The sequence below is a fragment of the Cydia strobilella genome, chromosome 15, assembly GCF_947568885.1.
Source record: "Cydia strobilella chromosome 15, ilCydStro3.1, whole genome shotgun sequence".
Taxonomy (NCBI): Eukaryota; Metazoa; Arthropoda; class Insecta; order Lepidoptera; family Tortricidae; genus Cydia; species Cydia strobilella.
The window spans coordinates 12,208,171-12,224,147 of NC_086055.1; the positions used below are offsets into that span (position 1 = coordinate 12,208,171).

At 36.3% G+C, this 15,977-nt stretch overlaps 1 protein-coding gene across 1 annotated transcript in view; it reads right to left on the reverse strand.

Annotated features, from left to right (window-relative positions):
- Nucleotides 1–15,977, reverse strand: part of LOC134747578 (fasciculation and elongation protein zeta-2) — a 58,246-nt gene that overhangs the window by 10,478 nt on the left and 31,791 nt on the right. The window lies entirely within an intron of this gene.

The following is a 15,977-nucleotide window of genomic DNA, read 5'->3' on the forward strand; positions in this document are numbered from 1 at the left end:
GAAAGCTTAGTTGAGATCTCACAATTCGGTCATGGTTGTTACAAGATTAAAAAGATGGAGTGTTATTTCTGATGTCACGCTCTGCCCATAGGAAGCAATTGCCAGTAATGAGCGAATCGTTCACGGACATGACAACACCGTTGTATATCATCTATTCGTGCAAGTAAACTACACGCAAAAGTTTTATGATAACGAAGTCTATCGTTATGCAAGAAATCTGTATAGGTAGGTACCTAAGGCTTTCATATGATTAGAAATAATGGAGAATATTTTTCAGGTTTCCATCCAGGTTGACTAAGCACTATACTTTAGTAAGTACTTCAAGTACCTACACTGAATAAGAAAGTGTCTAGGTAGTAAGTATATTGAAAATCAGGATTATAAAGTATAAATCTTCTCATACATATGTCAGCGCTAGCGTTTCAAAAGGTTAAATCCAGTATCTGACTGTCAAGTACCATAATTCCAAAGACACTTTATCAACAGCTCAGCATCGAATGGACTCTCCCAGACTAATCGCATAATAAATGTGTCGCTAACGTCCGCTCTATCGGTTCCAAGTCGCATTTTTATTTTTATTATGTCCAACGCTAAGATTATCTAAAGCTGACCCAATTTATCAACTCGGGAATTTTTGTTCGTGGAACGATGGGATTTATTTCAGTTGAGACTTATTTATTTCGTGCTTGCTCGATTTATAATGTGATGTTATTTTAACTTTTGAATGAGGTAAGGATTACGACTGAATGCTTGCGTTTTAAGTCCAATTTTAGTTATACGGAAAAAATAAAAGCTCCATAGAAACAGGTGCGAAAATGAGATTTAAATAGGAACTATCATAAGGTGGAAAATTTATTGAGGTTGAATTTTCAGATAGTCAATTTTCTAGGTAGTCAATTTTCTTAATTACTTTTTAATTAATGTATTTTTAAGCAGAATCATTCTCTCATTACCCGCATACCTATATTTTCTTCCATCCTGGAGTTATGTTCCCCATAAAGCTTAACCTGGCAATCAATAAACAGGTAGGCCAAGGTCTTGCTGGGCACGCTAGCGTATATTTAGGGACGCCACTACGCCAGTTTACGCTACGGTAATAACTCTTAGTGATTAAACCGTCTGGTACCTAAACAATAGTTTTAATTGGGTATCGCTATTCTATAATACCCGAAATGATTTTTAATCCTTGTAAATTATTATTTTAAAAGGACATTCTCACGCTACTTCACCGACTTATCACTTATATGTTCCAAAAACAGTTCGTATAATATCTTTCAGGAATCCAAAAGGTACATTAGAACTGAAATTGACGCCAGTCTATTCAGGTTTCGTTTCCTCCGGCGTTATCAAATGCCGTTATTAAAAATGATAATCCCTAAATCTCACTAACTGTAACTAGCATACACTCATAACTTAACACTAGTTCTTATAGACAAGTTTTGTGACAAATGTGGAAAATTCTTCCGTCAATGCGCTATGAGGGCAATAGATCCTTTCCTATCCCATTATACCTAATCATAATCGTGGATGACAAAGACGTAGTTATGTACATTAATATTATCAGTAAATAACCTTCAGTGCGTGAGTAATCCCGCAGAATGCCGGGAAGCTCAGCTCACAGAAGGGTGTATCTTAGTAGACATGACGGTCAGTTGCGTCCGTTTTGTACGGGGCGCGCAATTGCGTCAGGCCTCCAATTCGCCGCAAGGACGGTGAGCCGGTGACGCGTCCCGGTCCCGAGTTCTGTTTACGCTCGGTATGCCGGTTTATGACTTTACAAGAATAGGTAGTTGTTGTTTTTGCCTCAATGTTGTGCCGGTTTTTAAGTTTAAAAGTGATTAAAGGAAATCATATCATTATACATTCAAAGATTACGCTGTCTGCAGGTACAAAAAATTTCAACATTTTGTTTTAGATTTTATTACTAGGTATCACTCCCTGTGAGTTGTGTTGATTGCAAATCGTCTCCTAGTTAGGCCCCGGCGTACTTGCAAACCAGTACTTGAGTGATTCCTCCTATACATGACCCCGTGTTCGTCCTTCGGATAGAAGCGAGGGAAATACAATAGTTATTTGTTATACAAGGGTGCAAAGTTGTATTTTACCCGCGAGTGTGGAATTGAAACATGAGCAAGCGAAAGGATTCTATAGTTGAACCACGAGCGAAGCGAGTGGTTCTAAAATAGAATCCTGAGCGTAGCGAGTGTTTCAACACACGAGAAGTAAAATACATTTGCACCCGTGTGTAACACAAAACTTTTCCCCTCACTATAGCGAGGAAAGTGCAACATCCACAGGCGTTAGATCATCTTCATCACTGGAATCACTAATTTTTTTACGATATTATAACAGAAAACACTAGAAATTCTGATTTTTACGTGAGTCGGTGAGAAGAACAGTAAAAATTTTGTTGACAATGTTGACATTTCTGTTCTGACGTATGAAATGTCAACGATGCGTTTTGAAATTGCATCGACTCAACTTGTGCGTTCAGAATTATATTTAACATCATTATAAAAAATCTAACGTTTCTTATGGAATTTTAAGGTTTATGACTTAAAATCATTAAATAAAGCTAAATTTGGTATTTTTTATTAGATTCTCAAACCATTTATTTAATGATAATTAATATCGAACGAACCATTATCATGAGCGTTCTACGTTTTGTTATCTGTCAAGCTACTTAAACACGCTCCATCCAAGGTCAAATTACTTTCCCCACTAGTGGATAAAACGCGTTTTTCCCCGCTTGTATTGAAGGATAAACGACAACTTTCCGAGCTAGTGAGGGGAAAATATTATTATATACATTTTCGATTTATATAATAATCTTAACTAGCACCTACAGCACAAAATTCGTTACACAAGTAATTCAAGTTTTTAAAATGATTAATGAAATGTTACTTTCGGACATAGGTATCTTACGCGAACACATCATTATCTTTAGAAAGTTTGACCTCTTCGATACAATTTCATTGACTTTTTAAATGTAATCTCTCTCTAAACCCAACGTAATCATTGCTGTTAAGTTAAATTTATTCCCCCTTAATCCTAATTTACATCGTCGATCGCCCCGCTAGTAAAATTATGTTTACCTACAAATTGTCTACAATTGTACCTAAGCCCAATTTGGTTAGTCAATAATTAATTTTATGAATAATTTCGGGTTTGTTTATGACATTTAAATAGACCGCTCATAAAGAAAATTAAGATGACTCATATGTAAATGTTTTTTTGGGCGATACATGAGATATATAAGATTTTAGTCGCATACCGGTGTCTATTTGATTTTAGTGCATTATTATTATTATTATTATTTATACTACGTCGGTGGCAAACAAGCATACGGCCCGCCTGATGTTAAGCAGTCTCCGTAGCCTATGTACGCCTGCAACTCCAGGGAGTTACATGCGCGTTGCCGACCCTAACACTCCTCTCCCTCGTTGAGCTCTGGCAACCTTACTCACCGGCAGGAAGACAACACTATGAGTAGGGTTTAGTGTTATTTGGCTGCGGTTTTCTGTAAGGTGGAGGTACTTCCCCAGTTGGGCTCTGCTCTAGATTTGGAATGACATCCGCTGTCCTGTGCCCTAATACCACACAAAGCGAGAGGTCATTCACAGTGCCCATGCCTCTCTTTTGGACGTAGTTTAAGGACATACCCGGGTTCAGGTAGGTATTTCCACGGATGCCTAGAATAAACATAATTATAGATGAATGAAGCCATATAAAAGTGTAACAAGCGTATCGTGAAACACCCGACCGTCACGCGTGACTCAGCCGGAGACTCAAATTGTCGCTAATTCGAGATGTCGCAGCATTCAATTGAGGAATGTACCGCTTTATTTCAACCAAACCGAAACGACAAATAGACAATAGTGAGTAAAGTTAACATACGACGTTATTAACATTAGAGAGTTATTGGTGAGGTATGAAGATTGCATGGGCTATTGGGCTCATGTGTATGTATGACTGGTGGTGTTGCAGTTTGTCATTGTTGCTACTGAGTTCGATAACTGACCAGTGACCACATACTAATTAGTTGTGTAGTTAGTCTTTTGTTTTTGATAGTTACTTACTGCGGCATGTAGGTACACACTTGTACAATATTTATGTAAATTTTGGACTCCAAGTAAAAACTGTACACAGCATTCCTGACTTTTCACTTTAAATGTTACAACATACCGGTGTCTATTTGCATTATTAGAATTCCTGGCCCGAGTATTAGTTCCACCGACTGCTGGAACTCTATTTTTAAAACAATGCATGGTGTAAACCGTCTCGTCTGTGAAGAACTTGTTCATATTGCATTATTTATGACCTTAGTTTTATGACCATTTAGTTGTTTTGTTTTACAAATATTTACCAGATGAAACTGTTTAAAAGCTGTTTGAGCTAGCGAGAGGGAAATTTAGAATATACGATACTGTGATGAACTGAACATAGTCTATAATAACAAAGATAGATATAACTCCGTAATAGATGGATACAGTCTAAGGAAAAAACGTGCCTCGAAAATCAAGAAAATTTGATTCTCGTTCAGAGGGCGCTACTAGTTTTGGCCTACTGTCGTATAGATGGCGTTGACGGTTTCGTTTGTTATTTAACAATTTTAACGCATATCAGTGAAAGAACATGGGTCAAAATCATAAAAATAATTAATGCAAATAAAAAATCATTTATCTATATTTAAATACATTTTATCGTATCTTCATTTTTAGTTTTAAAGTGTGTCGATAGATGGCAGTGAATTTACTGGGGTTACAAAATTTACTATGACAGTACCGCTCTAGTATAAGTTACTCTATGATAATAATAATATGAGACCGTAAAGATTTAAAGTCAACAAGACTAAGGATTAGTTGCACTAACTACAATTGACGGGCTGATCAATGGCAATCAGCTGTGAACTATGAAATTTCCCATACAATAAAATTATGCAAACGTTTTAACGGTGAGGGACGGTTTGGTGCAGCCGACCCTAAGTAATCTCTTAATTTCATGTTTGATGTCAAATTACCTACCTGTCATAAAAAAGTTACACAAGAATTGAAATGTGCTGTACCTAATATGTCCACATTTTGCGAAATATTTGTTTAAATTATAAATAAGTCCTCAAGTGTTAAGGGCTTGTTACGTGGACTGGACCTATTAGTACCTCTGGGTGACCTTTGTTGCGTTGTCAATAGCCTGGGGTCGCCGTGCTACTTGTGTGTTGTGCAAGGCACTTTAACGCGTTCCGTCGGAGTAACTCCAACAGCTGCGGAGGTATTGGTCCACCTACTAGTCTTTAATGCCATCTTTAGGCCTCGACTCGACTTATCTTTAATGACTTGTCTTTAGACAAGTCATTGTGTTAGAACTTGAGTTCTTTTAAATAAAATAAAATTAAATCATTTTTATTTCGACCAACTAGGATCATAATTTACATAAAATTATAACACACTCGACACACACACACACACTCATATATAACAATAAATTACATTAAAATTACTATAAATCTAGATAAAATTAAACATAAAGGAATTGTTCGGATTAATCCCTGCAGCTTCTTTTCGCCATCGCCCTACGCGACAACATTACCATCCTCACCACTTAGATGGTTGGCAGTCCTCAACTGTGCGTTTCTCTAGAAACTTCCTGCCTCGCACAGCTAAACTGTGGAATGAACTGTCGCCTGCGGTATTTCCGGACCGATATGACCTTCAAACCTTCAAGAAAAGAGCGTATTCCCATCTTAAAGGCCGGCAACGCACTTACAACCCCTCTGGTGTTGCGGGTGTCCATGGGCGGCGATAATCGCTTACCATCAGGTGATCCGTCTGCTCGTTTGCCTCCTATTTCATAAAAAAAAATATTACAATAATTACAAAAAATAACATGTCAATGTTAGTACTTATCTTATACATCTAGTGTTAGTATAACATTAAGTGTTGCTCATTTTATGGAGCATATTTTAAACTTGTTAAATCGATAGAATCTTCTCTAGAATCTGTTTTGAGTTATATTATATTGTAGCTTTTTAAGCGCAGACTTTTAAGAGTTTAAGACTTAAGTCTCTTTACTCGTAAAACATAGTTGAGTTCTTCTAATTTAGGCTTGAGTCCGTCCTTACTGACTGTGTACAAGTGCGTACTTCAAATAAGTATTTTTATTACGCATGTCGAGGCTAAACTTTACATTGGTCTGTTTGAGCAAATGACACATCTGCGTGCGTATGCAATCGAAATACATATATGGCCTGGACTCGTTCCGTAACTACTGGACAAACGCGCTTAGGTATATGGTTTTAGTTAGACCTTACGTCAATTGAATTAAGGTTTACCTATAATCAAGTATATTGCTGTTGGTACAGAGAAATTGGCGACTTGCTTACATTTAATTGACATTTACGTAACCGATGACTGGGTTAATATCTGAATGTGTGGGAAAATTGTATTTGATGAAATCCTGACGACTGCAAATCGAAAAGAAAGTGGGATTATTTTTGCTCAATATATAATTATAGCTTTCCAAAAAATAATTAAAAAGTATTAGGTGAAACAAAAGAAATTCTCGACCAAGGTTAAAGTAAACATGAGGGGTTCTCGGTAAAACGACACCCCAATCTCTATCAGATGTCATTTCATAAAAGTGTACGTACAATTTTTTAGGGAAATTGCATAAATTAAATGATGAAGGCAAGTGGAACATATCAAAGTGGGTCACTAGAACGCATGATATTAAATTTAGCATCCATTTAACATTATGTTCACAATGGCGAGTTGTAAATATGTAAAATTTACATATTTATAGGAGTTCGATAAGTGTCTGTAAACCTTTTATGATCTTGGCATATTTAACAAGGGGGTTTTGAAAAGGTCAGTTGAACTAGTGCATATGCCGCAGGCATTTTGTAAGAATCCGCCGCCCGTTTACAAACGTGAAAAGTTTGTAAATCGACGACGCCGTTTGTAAACGGCGGATTCTTACCTGCGACACATATACCACACAAGTACACAACATATATAGGTGATACAAAGCTACACCCATCTTTTACGTTTATCAATCATTTACTTTTACATTGAGGTGGAGTTTATGTTGACGAAGTCATTTGTTTTATCTTTTGAATATGAAACCCCTTTCAAGTGTAAATGATAAATTGATAATGCAAAAACCGAACAAGTGCGAGTCGGACTGGCCCACCGAGGGTTGCGTACTTTTTACTATTTGTTGTTATAGCGGCAATAAAAATATCAACTGTGTAACGGGTCATGAGATACAGCCTGGTGACAGACAGACAGACAGACGGACAGAGGAGTCTTAGTACTATTACTAAGGTCCCGTCCCTATGATCCCGTTTTTACCCTTTGGTACGAAACTCTAAAAATGCCGATTGGAAGACCTTATTTACACTAGAAAATAAGCCTTGCAAATAGTCATATATGTAGTGTAATCAGTTATTTTTTTGATGTCGTTGATCGTACCCAAAGATACGATACGTTTACGATAGTTCCTTGAGTTAATTGTTAATGTTAATGTTACCGTTTAGGTATGTTCAACAAACACGTATGCTCAACTTTGTAAATCACAGTAGATTTAGCCTTTTGTCTAACAATATTGAGCGTTAATCGACAAATTGGTAACAAATTAAATTAATTGGTGACGACAACAAGTTTTTTTTGAATTACTTTCGGGCAATTTAGTCTACCTAATAGGACACTTAACTTCATTAACATGCTTCAATTATTTCTTAAATTACAATTTTAATTTTTTTGCCTAAGTATAGAGATAAAGTAGAAAAACAGATGTTTTACAGACGAAATGTAAAGGAAATACCTTGAAGGAAAATACAGATCGCAACTACAGCACTATTTATGATTAGTTAGAAAAAGGAATTGCATTTTTTTTTGCAATAAAGCATGCCGCTGTTGTCAGATTCATCAGTTTATCTATTATTGTGAGGGAATAAGTTAACGATTATTGTGAGGGATGAGAAGTAAATGGCCTTTTAAAAGGACACAATCTAATCTTATATCAAAACTGCGATGACTGGGACTTAGGATGTTAAATGTAGTAAGATCAACTTCAGTAACACGCAAAATGACAATTTAAATAACACACAGTTTGTTGGAGTCATTAAAGATTGCATCACTAGCCATATGGCGATCTTCGCGTTGGTTAACACTTGAGACCTAAAACAGTATGTATGTAGGCAGATGTTTATGTTCCAAAATTATGATGAGAATATTTAACTTTCTTTAAAAGAAATGAAAGTTCGAGGATGTCTGTTTCACAATGTCCTAGGTATATTTCTTGTAAAAAGGAAAAATGTTAAGACGCTAGAACAATTTATTCATCCGAGTGTAGGTAGGAACATGTAGATACCTATTTACAACATATTGTTGTTAGTACCTACATACCTCATTTTACAAGCTTTTTTAATTATTAACTTGCAATGTACATGTATGTATGTAACAATGTTTGTACGGGTCAAATCTTGCAAGTTAAACTTGACCCACTTCCCGATTTCCGATAAAAATTTGCAATATTATGGTACCATAAAGCTGACCTGATTATAGAGACAGGAGGTGGCCATAGGCACTCTGTGATAAAACAACACAGTCAAATTGTGTTTGGGGTTTTTAGAATTGTCTCGATGAGTATTAGTAAAGATAGATATAACTCCGTAATAGCCAGCTTTTTGATCCATGTTCTTTCACTGATATGCGTTAAAATTGTTAAATAACAAACGAAACCGTCAACGCCATCTATACGAGAGTAGGCCAAAGGTAGTGGCGCCATCTGATCGAGAATCAAATTTTCTTGATTTTCGAGGCATTACAGTCCATGTACTGCATACAGTCTAAGGAAAAAACGTGCCTCGAAAATCAAGAAAATTTGATTCTATTCTATTTTTTTTTGGATTGTGTACAATGTTCGCATCTTCTCTCATTCTTCGCTTCTCGAATGATAAAATATTCCTCTCGTTAATGAAGGTATAAAATATTTCTTAAATCGCGTGCCTGTATCTCATCGAAGAAAGTTGCCAGTGCAGTTTTTTGGCAAGTCGTTAAAATTACATGCCCTTTTTAGACCGGTTACGTATCTCAGCCAAACATCTGTTGAATTTCATTAAAAATACTAAGGCAAAAAAATTCTAAAGATTAAGGTACAGTTAGGTATGAAAAATAGATTTGCATTCGTTTTTTCTTCGCAAAAATGACAAATTTCTCATACAAAAGTACCACAATGTTCTTTAGGGCGAAGATATCGCGATCCTAACACGAATCCGTGCCAGTGGCCCAAAACGTTTCACCGCCTGATACGGCGTGGCACCGTTAGGTATATCGAACATAATCTGTTTGATTTTCGAATCAGCTCCCCTGATTCTTTGGCACCGATTTTCAATTCGTCTTTGAAGACATTGGGCGACCAAATTATAATATTTAATGATAAACTGTAATGCATAGATTAACGTAATGACCGTTGTACCTACCTAAATATTATTTAAAACATATCTATATTATTTTTAAAAAACTTACTGCCTATGCTGTTAAGCCCTTAACTAGGTATATTGATTAATAAATGTTCTAAGTTTATTGCTTTGTTCACGTAACGTAAAGTCGTAACGATGTCGGAGAGTTTATTAAATAAAATAAAATATACCTACACAATATACCAATTAAAACTGGGATCAATTGTACACGCGCAGTTATTTGTTCGAATTGCTTTTTTCACAAGTCATCGCTGCATCATTCTGTGTAATATATTTTGATTGGTATTTATTGTTGTGTCAGTCAAAAATTGAGCTATTAGGTCATACGTGGCCTTGAAAAGTATAAAATAAACAACTGAAATAACATCTACTTAACACTCTTCAAAGACTTCTGCAAGCATCCGAAATATTTTTTATAATAAAAGGAAAGAAAAATGGAAAATATCACAGCTAATTAAAATAAAATATGGAATACTATTGGCATGAAGTAGAAAATATTACTAAAGCCTTACAAACACTATTGAACCACAATTATTAGAACTTATTTATGTATATTCTAAAACTCACCTCACAGGTGTCCTCTTGAACAACAACACTTGTCAGAATCCTTGTAAATCAGTAGGTACTTATACTCGTAAGTGGCTTCCAAGTCACTCGAAGTAAAAATAAGTTTCTCCACTGAGAGCATCTGTTTTTTACAAATACTAGATGAAACTTTACTTGGGCTACAGTATCTTTGTGTAGAAGCACTTGAGAGTTGTTTCTCTGTAGTGACTATCTCAGGTTGTCATCGAGTGGGTTGCAGCCAAATGGAGGATCGACCTCAGAACGCCGTAGAAGGCAATGTGTAGGTAAGCGGTGTCGGCAAAAAGTTAGCTTGGAAGTTTTTTATCGTGCTTATTTAGTGCAACTAAATCATACGTGTTAGTGCACATACTCGCACGTGTTAGGTCAATTATTGGTTATTTCCAGAATGTGCGTATAAATGTATAACACATATCAGAAATCGCTCGCTGTCCTTAAATGGGCCCACTGATTACCAGTCCGCCGGACGATATCGGCCTGTCAGTTAGAACAAAAATTTGACTGTTCCGAACCACTGACAGGCCAGAGACTGCAATCCGCGGTAATCAGTGGCCCCCTTAACGAACCTTTATTTTCTTCTTCTTCTTCTTCTAACTAATCTGACCTAATGAGAGTTCTTAGCGAGAGAGTGAGAGATCTTAGCTCATTAGCTAAGATACCTTTACCTAATGCTTAAATATACGATACACAAGGGTAATATATAAAACGTACGTAGGTAAACGTTCAGTATATGAAATGTATGACCTATGTGTAGGTATATTTTAATGACCAAGGCCCCACACGTGCAGTTTCCAAGTAATTTTAAACTATAACATTCATACATAACAAGTTGCAATCGTGCAACAATAAAAGCGGAGTACCTACCTAATAAGTGCTTCTAAGAACTACCTACCGATGTACCTAGCTTTCACGTTTTGCGCCGTGCGTACCTATTTTGTAATGCAAGAGACTAAATATAAAATGCAATGCAAAGTTTTTACAAATTACTCGTATTTAATATCTATTGTAGGTAAGGTTACTTTTCGAGCTAGATTTATTTTTATATCCCAGACACAAAAAAATAATACTTTGATTAAATAATCTACTTCCCAATCTAGGTAGAGATCTAATATTTTATTGGTATTTAAAAATAAGGATATCTAATATTGATACGGTTTTAACACCCCCCGGCATTGACTAAAATAATCGATTTGGTTACATTACATCTCAAAACTTTTTTGTAGTAGAATTGCGTTGCGAGACTTGCATTTTTATGCATATAATGTTTTTTACGGGATATTATTGACTGGCTTTGTAACTATTTAACACGTAAATGAGTTTAACAGAGAACTAGTGAAGGTAAATATTTACGGTGGCGGTGCCTTTTTATTGGTCATGCACCCTAGAAGACCCTAAACAAACTTCTAAGAATGGTGAGGTCTGCATTCCGATACATCGACAAAGAAAAGATTTAACACTTACGACAGGTATTGCACTCGTGTGTGTTGTAAAGATGAACTCTAAATTATAAACACTCGATGACATAAATCGCTGTGATTTGTGCTATCGACGAGGTTCCACTTGACTATTATTGTGTCGCCGCAACATAATAATTATCAACATTAGCATACGAATCGTTACCTATGAATGGTGGAATTAAAATCGGCGTCAACAGTTTGAAACAAAATATTGGGTACCCGTTCCGAAAAATCTTGGGACAGACGGACATGGATATTTGTTCCTTTTTTCCAATTTTCCATTTAAATGCATTCAAGATCCGGAAAGTAAAAATAAGTTGGCAAGTTTTTAATTTAATTATTTTAATTAACACAAATCTCAGGAAATTGATTTTGTCTTTACATGTTAACTGCCAATATTCTCGTAAACATGCGATGTAAGATGTAAACCAGGCGTGGAGATAAGAAAGGGGGTTAAGTTCATAAAGATAACTGGTTCAAGAATTCCGCTGCACTTGGCTCGTGAGAGCTGTGGAAGAAACAGTAGCTAGACGTTTTAATTATAGACACTTGCTACATGGAAAAGGAATGGTATCAAGTAATGATATAGTTCCTTACCTAATCGGGAATGTTTAAGAACTTGAAATTTTAGTTTTTACTGCCTGTAATTTCATAGTATCTTGAAAATGGACTTTAAGAGAGAGAGAGGAATGAATAGGTATCTCTATTCGAAAGCTATTAGAGGGTGACAGATAATTATGGAGCGTTGGTCTTGTAAGGGGCATTCCACAAGAAAGTAGTTTGCACTACTTACTGATGACCTATGTCCAGCAGTGGACGTCTATCGGCTGACATGATGATGATGATAATGATGATGACTGATGACCTGCAGAAATTTGTATAACATACAAAATTAAAAGCTAAGTTATCAAAAGTTATCATGCTGAATACAGGCTTGTTGGCGAGGCGAGTGCTGGGACCTGGGACATTCGAGACATTCTCAATAACGCCAGCATCGATCCGTCGCATCGCAGCAGTGGTTTACCCCACTAACCCCGTCATATCGGCGCCTCAACGATACAAATCCTTGTGAAGGCAATGCACTTTGTAGGTATTCCTTCATAGTTTGACCCATTTATTACAACTTATTAACGTCTTAAGTTGTTCTAACACACGGTTATAAAGGACTTATGATATTGACAACATGGAGGTTTGTGTGGAGTATTTTTATACGTAGAGTAATGTTATGTTCTGTATGTTAATAGTATCTACATCTACCGTAAAATGTGGTTACTTTGCTTCCCACTGGGTAATTGTGGTCTAACAGTTTTTGAACATTAAAACTATATCACAACCTCATTTAACAGGACAATTAACAGGATAGCAGGGATAGTCTATTTTAAAAGGCATAATATACCTAATATCAACATAGTAGATACCACATAATAATAATTATAAATATCGAATTTTGGAGCATACTATTATAAAAATACTATTATATACATTAGGCACATTTAACGATAATAATTTTTACATTGGAGCAAAAATTTATTTATGGCATAAATCATGCAATCATAAGTGTATGTAAGAGAGCACGACACTAGGTACGAAAGAAATTTGATCAGAAGAGAAAGAAGTGATTTAATATCGGAGTGTGAAACAAACGAAACACAATCGTTTTATTGTCCATTAAATATCAATGTTATCGGCGTCGATCTCTTTGATGTCGGATTGAATGGCTAACGGTCAACCTGTTGAGATTATCTTAATTATACGATCTAGTATCAAGATTAGTTGGATTTAATGATTTTACTGCGCACTTCCCGGCGATTATCGTCTAACCACCATACGCCATCGGCATACATTGTAGTGTGTTATTCAGTAAGGAACTAAGTAAGTACCTAATTGGTAATTTAGATTAGGCCATGATTAGACAACTAACTTTTTTTTTACGATAGCAAAATAATTCATTGTTAATGTAAGTAAGTGTTGATGCGTCGCTTATAAACACATATAAAATCTCAAGAAAGTTTAAGTATTACAGTCGGATTAAGCTTATTACTGCATGGCATCTGTAATGACATAGTGTAATAATGTCATAGTTAATGTCAAATTTCTATATATGTTGTTCTATTCAAGACGGTACGTCTTTAGCAGTTCCATGTTTAAAATAAAACAATTCGATGTCACACTGCATAATCTGTACTAAAGAACGAAGCTGGAGAGATTCAAATTTAGAACTTTATATCAGTCCCGCGCTGTGTTTTTGTTTTTAATTTCACCCGGCGATGTCACTAACCGGCCAGCGTGAATGGGAGCCGCGAATAGAACTGCCATTTAATCTCTTTGGAGTTGGCATTTATTTTCATTTCTATGAGTTGTAATTCCTGTTTTGAGGAATTGTGAGCAGGGGGCGTAGCCAGGATGAAAATCGTACATTGACAAACGAAAAGAAAAAATGTATCGGGATGACAGATACTACGAAAAGTCAAGTGACCATTTCCATACATTACTTTCGATTGGCATTTTCTAGACTCCTTGTATTCCGTCAATTTTGAAGTTGAAAGTCACCTCGAAGTTGCGTGGATCACATCAAGTTACATTTCCTTTTAACGGACGTGACTATTTTAATTTGAATTTCGAATAAAAAAAGAAAAAGCCAAATGAGAAATGTAACGGTTTCGTTCGAAACGTGACATTTAAGTAATATTTCACGTAGCGCCTGTCTGGGTAGTTTACGAGTGTCTGTATTGAAACCAAAAATAGATCAATGTTTGTATATTTTTTGTAGAAAGCAGGTGCCATACCCTACCATAGAGCAGGTAGAGTAACCTTAATACCCACTTCCTTCATAAAAAGTTTTAAAAAGAGGCGTAAACCGTAAATTTAGCTTTATGAATAGGTGTTATAAACTGTTAAAGTCACGGGCATGGTAATTAGAGGTTTCGTTATGTATAGAAACGATAACTTTTTATAAATGTAAACAAGGAGTTTACCTACATATTTGTTTCCATTAGTTTAGGTAAGAAGGTGTTATTAGTTAGGTGTTTTGAAAAAGCTTTTCATTTCAATGATGACAAAAATCACTTTTCACCTCAGCAGCTCGAACAAGCCTACTTTCGTCACTCCCTGGAGTGAGGAAAGTGCGACTTTCCTCACTCCAGGGAGTGAAACAATGTAGCTTTTTAATTTAGTGAAGGCCATGTACTTCATACTTTTATTACATTTTTTTTATGGTATGGTACGGTACGGTACGGTACGGTACGGTCCGGTACGGTACGGTCCGGTCCGGTCCGGTCCGGTCCGGTCTCGTATCGTATCGTATCTTATCGTATCGTACATATTATAATACTTTTTTTTTCTGTTTATTCTGTGTAATTCGAAATACATTTTAACCTTTAATATGTTCTCACTACTGAGGTGAAAAATTATGTGTGCAACACGAGACCAAAGTTATTTTACATCTCGTGTTTTTGAGTCCCTCGCTACGCTCAAGATTCTACCTTAGAATCAATCGCTTCGCTCGTGATTCAATTATAGAATCTTTCGCTTTCTCGGGACTCAAAATAAACACTCGCAAGAAAAACCAACTTTCCTCTCTTGTTGCACAAATAACTATAGTTGACAAAAAAAAACATACATGTGTTCTATTATCGTTTAATAATATTGGTTTATAACTATTAAAAACAAATAAGCGAAGATAAGTAGGCAAATAATATGTAATCCATTATGGCAGCAAACGAATGATGATGGGGACAAAACAGCCTACAAAGAAGCAAAAAAAGACGCAAAGAGAACGGTGGCACAAGCAAAAGCCAGCTCGGAAAACAACTTATACGCCAAACTCGATGCAGCCAAAAACGACCGAGAAATCTTCAGAATAGCAAAGTGCAGAAACAATAACACCAAAGATGTAAAGACTATAAAGTACATCAAAAATGAAAGCGGCCAGCTACTCACATCTAACAAAGAAATCCAGGACAGATGGAGGGAATACTACTCTAAGCTACTCAATGAAACATATCCTAGCTCAGACCCCCCCGAACCGCCGTTACCGATCTTGGGACCAATATCCTGTATAACACCAGAAGAGACGCAAACCGCCATTCGAGTAATGGCTAATAACAAAGCGACAGGTCCAGACAGTATACCCACTGAATTATGGAAGAAACTGGGGGCGGATGGAGTAGTATTCCTGACAAACCTCTTCAACAAAATTCTGACTGATGGAATGCCGGACGAATGGAGGAACAGTCTTTTGGTTCCGTTTTATAAAAATAAAGGGGATGTTAGACTTTGCGAGAACTACAGGGCGATAAAACTAATCCCACATACCCTGAAGATATGGGAACGTATCATATGTAACCGATTACTCCAACTCGCAGAAGTCACAGAAAACCAGTGCGGCTTTGTCGCAGGTAAATCGACCACCGACGCCATCCACACAGTCAGAATTTTAATGGAACAGTATAGGG